The 11,342-nt window shown below is 42.3% G+C and overlaps 1 long non-coding RNA gene across 2 annotated transcripts in view; it reads left to right on the top strand.

Annotated features, from left to right (window-relative positions):
- Positions 1–10,921, top strand: part of LOC132656792 (uncharacterized) — a 50,142-nt gene extending 39,221 nt beyond the window's left edge. For both annotated transcript variants that reach the window (XR_009594503.1, XR_009594504.1), the window contains 2 exons: positions 3,529–3,797; positions 8,257–10,921. This is a non-coding gene — a long non-coding RNA (uncharacterized LOC132656792). The remainder of the gene's footprint in view (positions 1–3,528; positions 3,798–8,256) is intronic.
- The last annotated feature ends 421 nt before the right edge of the window (positions 10,922–11,342 follow it).

The following is an 11,342-nucleotide window of genomic DNA, read 5'->3' on the forward strand; positions in this document are numbered from 1 at the left end:
AGCCACACTTCCTAGACTTGCCCAAGCAGCACCACTAATGGGAACCATTAATGCCAAGACCATGGGGGCACGCACATTCAAACCACCAAGGTCTTTTCATGAGAAGTTTGGCAGCTTTTGTGTTGGAACCTGCCCCAGCAACAAGGAAAAAAGGCTTCACAGAATAGTCAACGTTGAAGCTGAGACCCAAGTGGCCACAGAATTATGAATTCTTCCGTAATTCTTACAAAGTCATCTCCCTTTTTTTGCTTGTAAAATATCTCAGCTGTAGGTCTATTTTTGCACCAACTCCACATAGAGATCTGGTTTTCTGGTACATGGACATGATGTACCCTTCATCCTCTATACCCATCATCCCTCTATATCATCCTTCCATACAGAAGAGAACAGTAGAGATGAGAGCAAAACTCCACCTTCACACATAGCATAGCATGTCAAGACTCAATAAAAACCCGATAAAGTTGAGTTCCCTCACTAATTTCCAATATATTTACATGATTTCAGGCTGTGTGGATATCCACTGGAGCACAAGCACCATTTTGAAACACTAACTAAAGACCAGTCCACTCTGACTTGGAATGACTGTAGCCTTTCAAAGTCTATACAAAATAATATGCAAGGAGACAAAGCTATTTTACCAAGCAGACAGATATTCCAAATTACTGGCTCTTAACAAGCGTGGTAATACATCAGTCAAAAGCAATAAATTTAAACTTAATGAAATCTCAATTTGCCTACAGTGCATTTCACTTTGACATTTTCTACATTGCCATGGTGCTTTGATAAAGTTTTTTAAAATGCAAAGAAAGTGTCTGTAAGGCTAAAGACCAGACTTGGTACCATTGTGGCCAAGGCAACATTACAGCACTTAAGTTGCATCGCTCCGTGCCCTGTGGCAGCCAGAGCCCCAGCGCTAACACGGGTTCAGTTTCCATTATCATCCTATGATTATGCATTTACTGCATTTAACTGATAATACAACTACCAGTTCACCTTAAAAGAATTAGCTTGGAGGTTTCATTGCTTTCCAAATGGAATTCATTTGACAAACAAATGACAATTAGCCTAGTCTCCCTGTTCTGTGTCAGGATGCTTTTTGATTGAACCTAGACCAATTTACCATTTTTAAATGAGTTTAGACATTTACATTTAAAATGTCTAGAGGAAATTAGCCCAGGGACATCCAACAGCCAAAATGCTTTTTGAAGTTGATTACTATTTGATCTAGTACCCTCTACCTGTGCATTTTGTTCCGACTTCAAAGTTTGGGAATGTAAATGTCACCTCACCTCAAAGCACAGGGAGAAACTTAAAAGCAGCTTTGCTCATTATGGTATGCAAAGGAGCCCATATTTTAATATTCGTTTAAATGGTTAGTTAGCTTTAATGACACTGGTGTGGCACTGTCATAGTTTTGGGGTCCAAAAGCACTGATTGAAGTTTCTAGCTGCTACTTCTATTTTTCTGCACGGAAATATATTTGTGAATCGTGCGTTTGAAGGACAGAGCAGCTCTTGGCTGGATCCTTTCTGGTGAGAACTCACAATGGCCAGTTCCAGATGAACTGAGCTGCTGTGGTGAGGGAACCAGAAGCCAGGGATATCAGGGTCTTTGGAGACCCCTAAACATCAGACTCCAGATTCACTCTGGATTTTTTTTTAATTTTTTTTTACTTTCTTTTTTTTTTTTTAATTTTTCATCAATTACACTTTATTCATTCTGCATCCCCCCCATAAGCCCCTCCCTCCTCCCCTCCCAATCCCACCCTCCCTCCTCCCTCTGCTTGCATGCCACTCCCCAAGTCCACTAATAGGGGAGGTTCTCCTCTCCTTTCTGATCTTAGTCTGTCAGTTCACTTCAAAAGTGGCTGCATTGTCCTCTACTATGGCCTGGTAAGGCTGCTCCCCCCCAGAGGGAGGTGATCAAAGAGCAGGCCAATCAGATTATGTCAGAGGCAGTCCCTCTTCACATTACTATGTAACCCAATTGGACTCTGAACTGCCCTGGGCTACATCTGTGCAGGGGTTCTGGGTTATCTCCATGAATAGTCCTTGGTTGGAGTATGAGTCTCTGGGAAGTTCCCTGTGTTCAAATTTTCCTGTTCTGTTGCTCTCCTTGTGGAGACCCTGTCCTCTCCAGCTGGATTTTTTAAGAGCAAGCCCTTTATCCACTGGTGCTGAGAAAGCTTCTGGTAAATCTGGTCCAGCCGCATAGTGACGATAACTGGGCTGTTATGACTGCTCTGACGTTTGTTCCAGCCTGTAGTATGTTTTATTTACTTGTTACTGCTAGGATCTACGTGTCACTATCAAAATGAGGTAGCCACCCCCCACCCACCATTGCTCAAGCTGTATTGTTTAACTGCAGGAATAAAATCTATTATGGCACTGCTGTCCCACTACCATGTTCTGAAGACTTGTCTTCAATATTCTCCACAACATATTCCAGGGAGCATTCCGGAGGGGAAAGTGGATGCCATGGACCTGAAGAGCCTGTCTCTGTGGAGTTGTGGCTTTCACAGATCAGCCTTGAGAGTGTGTCAGAACAGTTTAAAATTTAAGTTTTGTCTGGTATTATAAGACACACACCACATGTTTTCAAAATAACTTAAAGTTCAAAAGAATTCGTAGTTGACAACACAGAGCTGCAGTGCAGAGTCAGCTTTGGAGGAAGGTGGCAAGTTCAGGGACCCAGACCCAGAGCGCCATGGAGCAAAAGCATTAAGATAGTGACAAATGTGAAAACAGACATTTGAACATTGGTCACAGGTCAAAATAAATACAGGGAAGGACACAACTCCAGTGTCTAACTCTATCTTCCCACTACTTGGGTGAAAATGATGATAAAACAATTTAAAAATAAAGTTTCTTCCAGAACAACTTCAGTTTATTGCTAAAGAATTTAAACTTCCCGGGGGTCTTTTCCATTGGAACGCTGATTTCTTACGGGTTCACTTCCCTCCCTTGCTCTCCACTGGCCCCTGCTCATTTTCTTTAATGAAAATGGTCTTTGCCAAAGCTCCAGGGAAGAAACAGTTCTGTTTTCACATTTAACACTCCAGCCTCAACTTCCCTCACACACTCAGTATCCAAACCATGACAGAGAAGCGTCAAGTCCTCTGTCAAGAACTCTTTATGCCTATGTTTCTTCTAGTGCAACGAGGATTTTTCTCTCTCTCTTTCTTTCCTGGGCCCTACAACAGCCTGTGGCTTTGAGGTACCTGGCTGTCTCTTGCCTAGGTAGAGCAAGCTTAGCCTAGCTAGAGATTTTTGTTACCTCGCCTGCCCTCTGCTGGACAGAGCCAGGAATGCTTCCCAAGCGGCTCAAACGTAGCCACAGGGTTCCCTAAGACCCACAGGGAAGGATTGTGATGCCTGAGGGGTTTGTTTCATTTTGTTTACTTCATACCTGTAATCTTCATACATGGGAGGCAAAAATTTGCTGTGGTTTTGATGCCAGTCTTAGCTACACAGTGAGCTCCAAACTAACTGAGGGTGAAACACTGTCTCTTTCTTTCTTTCTTTTCAGAGACTTTAGAAATGCAGTTTTCTCATCTGCATACACTGGCCCACCACCAGCTTACCTTCCCTATTTCATCTTCAGGCATAAATGGAAAAAAAACTTGGAAATAATTTGTTTGAGCGAAACCCACAAGACATTCTAACACTTCTAACTCTTGCACTCAACTGCTGCTGCAGACCCTTGCCTGGGTGCCAGTGACCTGGCAACAAGGAGAAAATACACTACCCAAAGAAGGTCCTGTCCCAACATCGACAGTATCCAGATGTTAATGCACGGTAAGACCAAAGCCTTCTCCAGCAGCTATTGGCTGGGTAAGCTTAGACCAGCCGAGCAACTTCTTTATGTCTTCGTTTCTTCCTTGCAGCTACAAGGTTTAAGATTTAAAGATTTAAAGATTTAACCTATTTGTACACGTGAGTGAGTGTATTTGCACACTGAAAATATTCACAAATGTTGGGGAGTATCATGTGAATGATCCAAAATTAATGCTCACGGCGTAGTAGAAAGGAGAGCAGATCTTTCTGGTTTTTGGTTTTGTTTGGTTTTTCCCCAGAATTTTAGCATTTACTCCAATGGGATGAAACCTATAGCTCCTAAATTAAGAATAGGCACATCTCCAAGGAAAGAAATATACCTTCAGTGAGAGATTACTTAGAGAAATACCTTCCTTACCTCCGCCGGCACGAAAGTCCGGAGCATGCAACCGATCACACGGTTTATCTGATGGGTCTCCAGGAAAGCTTGGCAGGCCTTGGCAGGGGCGGTTCTCTTCCTGCAGGCCTGTGAGGGGCCCGATAAAGAGCTTCCCTATTAGGCACACATTAAAGAGCAACTCCCTCACCCATTCAGGCACTTATTAAACATTTAAACATGTACCGATGCAGAACCTCCAGACCCTGGGCTAAGCAGAGAGAATGAAGACATGGCCCAGGGCTGCAGAGCAGGCTCAGGGTTTACCATCAGTTCCCAGCACCCACAACACAAGCAGCTCACAACTGCCAGCTTCAGGGATCCAACACCCTCTTCCAGCTTCTATGCACACACTTGTACACACACACACACACACACACCAGAGACATAAATAAAATGCTTCAAAATTGGTGGGAAATGGGGCTGGAGAGATGGCTCAGCGGTTAACAGCACTGTCTGTTCTTCCAAAAGGACCCGGGTTCAATTCTTAGCAGCCATATGGCAGCTCACAACTGTCTATACCTCAATTCTAAGGGCTCTGACACCTTCACACTAATGCACATAAAATAAAATTAAATAAAGGTGGGAAATATAATCAGTAAACATGTGATTAAAAGTTAAGAACCATGCACAAGGAGACGGTCAGGGGACAGCAAACACAAATGTCATTCTGGACAGGGGCTGATTATTTATTTATTTACTTACTTTGGTTTATTTTTTTTCTTTATTAATTACACTTTATTCCCTTTGTATCTCCCCTGTGGTTCCCTTCCTCCTCCCATCCCAATCCTTCCCTTCCTCCACCCTCTCCATGCATGCCCCTCCCCAAGTCCACTGATAGGGGAGGTCTTCTTTCCCTTCCTTCTGATCCTAGTCAATTAGGTCTCATCAGGAGTGGCTACATTGTCTTCTTCTATGGCCTGGTAAAGGCTGCTTCCCCCTCAGGGGGAGGTAATTAAAGAGCAAGCCACTGAGTTCATGTCAGAGACAGTCCCTGTTCTTATTACAATGGAAACCACTTGGATACTGAACTGCCATGGGCTACATCTGTGCAGGGGTCTTAGGTTATCTCCATGCATGGTCCTTGGTACTTTGGTTTCTTAAGATAGGGTTTCTCTGTGTAACAGTCCTGGCTGTTCTGGAACTCTCTGTAGACTAAGATGGCTTGAACTCATAGAGATTCCCCTGCCTCTGCCCACCACCTTTATGAAATATTATTATTTGTTTTCTTAATTTTTAAAAATGATTTATTTATCTTCATTTTATGTATGTTGGTGTCAGATATCCTGGAACTAGAGTTGCAGACAGTTGTGAGGGCCCATGTGGGTTCTAGGAATGGACCCAGGTCCTTTGGAAGAGCAGCCAGTGCTCTTAACCACTGAGCCATCTCTGCAGAGGGAGCGACTTCTAGTTCTCAAAAGATTTCTCTTATAGCAAGAGCTCTGTGCGTAAAAGAAGAGCTATAATGTCCCCGGCATCAAGGTGAACGGATGCTTCACCTGGGAGAAAGGAACAGCTGGCATTGATCAGATGGCTCCGTGGGGAAAGGCACTGGCCACTGAGCCTGTCGGACATGAGCTTTATCCCAGGTGCCACATGGTGGAAGGAGAGAGCCAAATCCCCAAAACTGTTCTCAGATCTCTATATGTGCACTGTGGTGCATGGCCAACACACACACACTGCATGTAAAATAATTTTAAAAGAAAAACATCTACTGGAAAAGACATGTTTGCCCGCCAAAGGCCAATGGGGCTTTACAACATCTCCTCCACAGCCAGAGGGAAGTGTCACAGCCTTGTGCTCAAGGCTTCATTTGTATGAAACAGAATTGCATTTCCAGTGCTCAGTAAAACACTATGGCACTGTGGGTGCAGGATGTTCTTGAAGGGTTCTCAGAATTAAAGTGGCTGGCAGGCTGTGCAGGCACTTCCTCAAACACCCTTCAGGGCCTGCTCAGGAGTGGCTGGGGAGATTGCAGCGCCTCCAGGAGGCATTTTTCTCTGCTAAGAAGAGAAGTCTCTCTAGGTATAAAATACAGATGTGCACAGTGTGCACAGGATATAATGAATCTTCCCTCCTCTTAAATCTCCCAAATAGCTGAAGTGATACATAGAAAATAATTGCATAGGGCCTATTAAGCCAAGATGCATTGTATCTGTATGAAACCTCAAGTTAAATTATTAGAATCTGTGGTATATTGGATTGTGTTTTTCTTTAATGAATTTCCACGGAAGGAAACAATTTGAGGTTAACATTCTTGGGTTACAGAACAGTTCGCAATGATGGACCATTTTTTTTCATTAGAGTGTGTGAAACCTCTGTTTTTATCTGTTTTTAGTAATGGACATTCTACTCTTGTGGATTTTTTTCACTGCTTTCTCAATAATCATTTTTAGGTCAAAGTTATAAGCACACCATCTAGTAAAAATGAGATACATGTGAGAATAGTATTGTGTAAGAATCTTAATTATGAAACAAAATTAGCCAAATGATTTCCCAATGCTTTACATGTATCTATATATTCATCTATCTGTAATATGCACATAGAGATCTTTATGTGTGCATGTGTATGTACACACATGCGTAGCTATGTTATGCAAGTACCACACACACACAGATAATGGAAAATGTGGCTCTGGGAATGGAGCGATGGATCTGTGTAAAGAGCACTGGTTGTTTTTGCAGAAGTCAGATTGGGTTCCCAGCACCTACATGGCAGCTCAGAGCCATATGTAAGCACAGGTCCAGGGGATTCAATACTCTCTTTTGGACCACCGTGGGCACCAGGTACCCATGTATAGCACAGACATACATGTAAGCAGAACACTCATATGTGGAAAAAAACATGGTTCGCTTGATAATTGCGGTGCATATATAAGAAAAGTTTATTTATTTACATGTTATTTTTTAAATTTGCTTTACATCCTTGTTGTAGCCCCATCCCTTCTTCCTTCCCAGTCTCCCAGTTCCACCCTCCCTCCCTCTTTGTGAATTCAAAGAAAAGGTATTTCAAGAGTTCTTCTAGGAAAAAAATTCACGGAGCTGAAGATTCTTGTAATTACTGACTACTGACCATGAATCTAGGACAAAGAGGTTACTTGGCAGATTTAATTTAATATAATATAATTAGAAGGAAAATGTAAATTTTTATTAGGTCAATACATCACTTATTTTGGTAAATGTTCTGTTAAATTTCTCCAGAGGAAATTTTAATTAGAACCAGAGTAAAACATTTCTTTTGTATAAATATATATATGCATATGAATACTTGTAATGAATATATTCATATGTATAGATACAAACCTATAGATATAAACTTACTTATCACATAAAAAAATCAAACACCCTTGGACCTTAGGGACCCATGGAAAATGGTCCATGATTATTATCTTTGTAGTAAACATGGTATAATAAAAAATTCCACTTCAAAAGAATTTTTAATTGCCTTTTTTCACCTTTAAGAGTCACAACCTTGGGACTCAGGATACAGCTCAGTTGTTCAACTGCTTGTCCTTCAAGCATGAGAACACAAATTTTATCCCCAGAACCAATATTTTAAAAGCCATATATTGGTGACACATATGTCTAGCAAAGGTGGACTCACTGGCCAGATAGTGTAGCCTATTTGGTAAGTTCCAGACCAGGGAGAGAGATTCTGTCTCGAGAAACGAAGTGAGCGGTATTTGGGGATTATAGCTGAGGTTGTCTGCTTGGCTTTTCTAATGTACACACAGGTGTTTCCCAAAACACAGTTACACACACCAAAGTCACAACCGAACAGTCTGAATCTATAACCTCACCACTGAGGCCAATCACGAAGCTTCTTGATGTTTGTAGTAAAACATTAGATTCCTCTTGAGTATGAATTTTTGGCTTACGTTGAATACTCTTCAAAGGCTCATCCAGCACATGGTTGCCTGCCTGGAAATAGCAAGGCATTTTCATCTGCTTGAGCACATTACATTGGGTGATATGGTGGTAGAGATCAGTAGAGCTACTGTTTGATACAATTAATTCCCACATGTAAATTGTCTCTTCATGCAGGAAAGAGCCACAATGAAAGACCATTCATAGACCCAGAGTCACGTGTCTCCGTGGAGGCTGCAGTCCACTCTCCCAAGGTGCACGTAAGCGAGACTCGGGACCTCTCAAATGACAAATCTCTTTTCATGTGAAATCACAACTCCTTTCCCTCCCTAGCCAAAGTTGGTTCAGATCATTGTCTCTTCCAGGGGACAGGAAGAGAAAATAATCTATAAACGTCGAGACTCCACTCTGGGTGCCAAACCCTGCAATTACATTGTGCAGAGGGACTTCATGAATAATTCCCGGGGTATGAGCTGACATTAATCTGGATAGTTAATACAGAGCTGGGAAGTTGCCAGGAAAAAAAAAAAAAAAGAGCTGACTGATTTCTTTCTAACAGAGCACTTTGGGTGAGGACACAGCCTCCTCTCTAAACTACACTTTCATTCCACATTGATTTAACCATCATCTTTATATCTGTTTCCATTGTAAGCTGAGGCCTAAGTACTGTCAGCAAAGCATTGTGTTAGAACGAGAGCTCCGCCCAGGCAAAACAGCTCTAAATATTTACCGATGGCTCACCCACACATTTCAAGTGGCATCATCATCATGTCCATCAGTGTCATCATTTAAACAGCCTGTGTGCATCTCTGTGTGCCCTGTGAGTGCCTGGTGCCTACAGAGACCAGAAGAGGGCACTGAATTCCCCTGGAACTGACAGTTATAGGCCACTGTGTGAGTGCTGAGAATCAAACCAAGGTCCTCTGGAAAAGCAACCAGTGCTCTTAATTGATGAGTCAGCCCTTAAATGGCTTTGCTGTAAGAAAATCCTAACCGATCCCAGTGCCCCAGCTGTGTGTATGCCACTGTTTCTAGGCAGAGTGTCAGCTAAAACCCTGTTTGTTTCAGAACAGAGTCAATCTCTCTTTGTGTGTGTCTCTCTCCCTCTCTCTCCTCTCTCATGGTACCAAGGCTGTCCTTGAACTCACTTTGTAGCCAAAGATGACCTTTAATTTCTGATCCTGTCTCCACTTCCGTAGTCCCAGGATTCTAGGTAGGCACCACTAGGCCCAGTGACAGTGGTTCTGCAGATGGAGCCCAGGTTTATGCATGCTAGGCAAGCACTCTGTTGACTGAGCTACACCCCCACTGAAAAACAGGGTATATAATCTCCAAAAATCTTTGGTCATTATTGGTGGGTCAATATTGGAATCTCTTCTTGATGAAAACTGATGTATGGATGCATGGTGAATACATGTTCTTTTGTTAGTTAAAATAGTTCATTGGTTCAAGTGTGTACTTCCAGGAGGTGGACCTTATGTTCAGCATCCTTAGGAAAACTACCAAAAGAAATTAAAACAAAAGGCAGCACGTTTTCTGCCTCAGGGATCAGTTAGGGAAGAAGGCACAAACTAGAAAGATGACTCCATGGGTTAGAAGTGCTTGCTGCAAAAGCATGAAGTGCTGGATTTGGATCCCACCATCTCCAGAAAAAGTCAGATGTGGCCACAAGCACCTGTGACCCCAGAGCTGTGAGGAGCAGCTACAGACTGAAGAGCCAGGGGCTGCCAGCCTAGCGCCAGGTTCATGAGAGCTTCTGCCTCAAGGGAGTAAGTTAAAGTTACAGAAGGCCATCCAAAGGCCTCTGTGTGTACACATGTGTAAGTGTGCACATACACCTACCATACTTACATATGTGTATTCTCTCTCATACAGAGAAGGGGGAAGAAGAAGAGGAGGAGAAGGAGGGAAAGAGGATGAAGAAGGAGGGTTCAAGATGGGTGTCTGTAGAACTCTGAAAAGTGAAGGATGTTAGGATTTATTTACAAGCTTTGTTGTTTTAAATGTACATTGTTTTTTTTCCCATAATGCTTAAGTACCTCACTACAGATTTTATATTGCATATTTAGCAACATATGTGGTAAGATACCAACAAATCATTGTACCCCAGCCTGAAATCCACAACCAATCCAGTTGTACCAATGCAGGATGGTGAAAGATCAGCCTGCCCTGTGACCCTTGGATATGTTCTTGCGTTGTCTGCTCACTTGTCTGTGGACTCTTCTTCTTCTAGAACATGAATACACCTGGATCGGGTAAAAACAATGACTGAGTGTGACGATGTCAGTGTGTGTTCAGTGGCTGGAAATCCTCAGGTTGGCTTGGCCAGAGCCAATAGCTCATCTCAGAGAGCTAGAAATGAAGTGAGGCAGATGACAGGCAAGAGTGGGGGTAACCTTGAATGGTGAAGATGGGAAGAGCAGTCGGTTTTCTGTGAACTGTGGAGACCATCAAGAATAAACACTCATGCAGTTATCATCAGTCCCCAAAATGTCGCTACTTCCACAACCTTGATGGAGTTCCCTTTAGTGCCACACATGAGACCTGGGTGCGGTACCTGCATTCATCTGGACTCACAACAGCTCCGAGTACATCCTATTATCCAAAGCCTAAGGGTCCCCAGGAACCTTTTCAAGGCCATGTACTTACTAACCATTACTCTACACGCAGGCACAAGCACTGGTCAAAATAATTTATCTAACAAAATTATATAACACTTTAACAAGGAAAATTGCCTGTAATTTCAGCACAATGCCACTCATAATTTCTTCATACTTTCTTTCAGGCTGTTACTCATATTTTATATAGCTGTACCACAACTATTAAACAAATTTGTGACACACTCTTCTACTTAATGTTATCAATTAAAATTTTTCATTTGAGTTTTTCATCTTAGCCATTTTGATGGGTGTAAGGTGAAATCTCAGGGTCGTTTTGATTTGCATTTCCCTGATGACTAATTATGTTAAACATTTCTTTAAGTGTTTCTCTGCCATTCAATATTCCTCTATTGAGAATTCTCTGTTTAGCTCTGTACGCCATTTTTTAATCGGATTACTTGATTTGTTGCTGTTTAACTTCTTGAGTTCTTTATATATAGTGGATATTAGCCCTCTGTCAGATACAGGGTTGGTGAAGAACCTTTCCCAGTCTGTAGGCTGTCGTTTTGTTTTGACGACAGTGTCCTTTGCTTTACAGAAGCTTTTCCATTTCATGAGGTCCCATTTATTGATTGTTGACCTTAGAGCCTGTGCTGTTGGTGT

The sequence above is a fragment of the Meriones unguiculatus genome, chromosome 1, assembly GCF_030254825.1.
Source record: "Meriones unguiculatus strain TT.TT164.6M chromosome 1, Bangor_MerUng_6.1, whole genome shotgun sequence".
In the NCBI taxonomy this organism is placed as follows: domain Eukaryota; kingdom Metazoa; phylum Chordata; class Mammalia; order Rodentia; family Muridae; genus Meriones; species Meriones unguiculatus.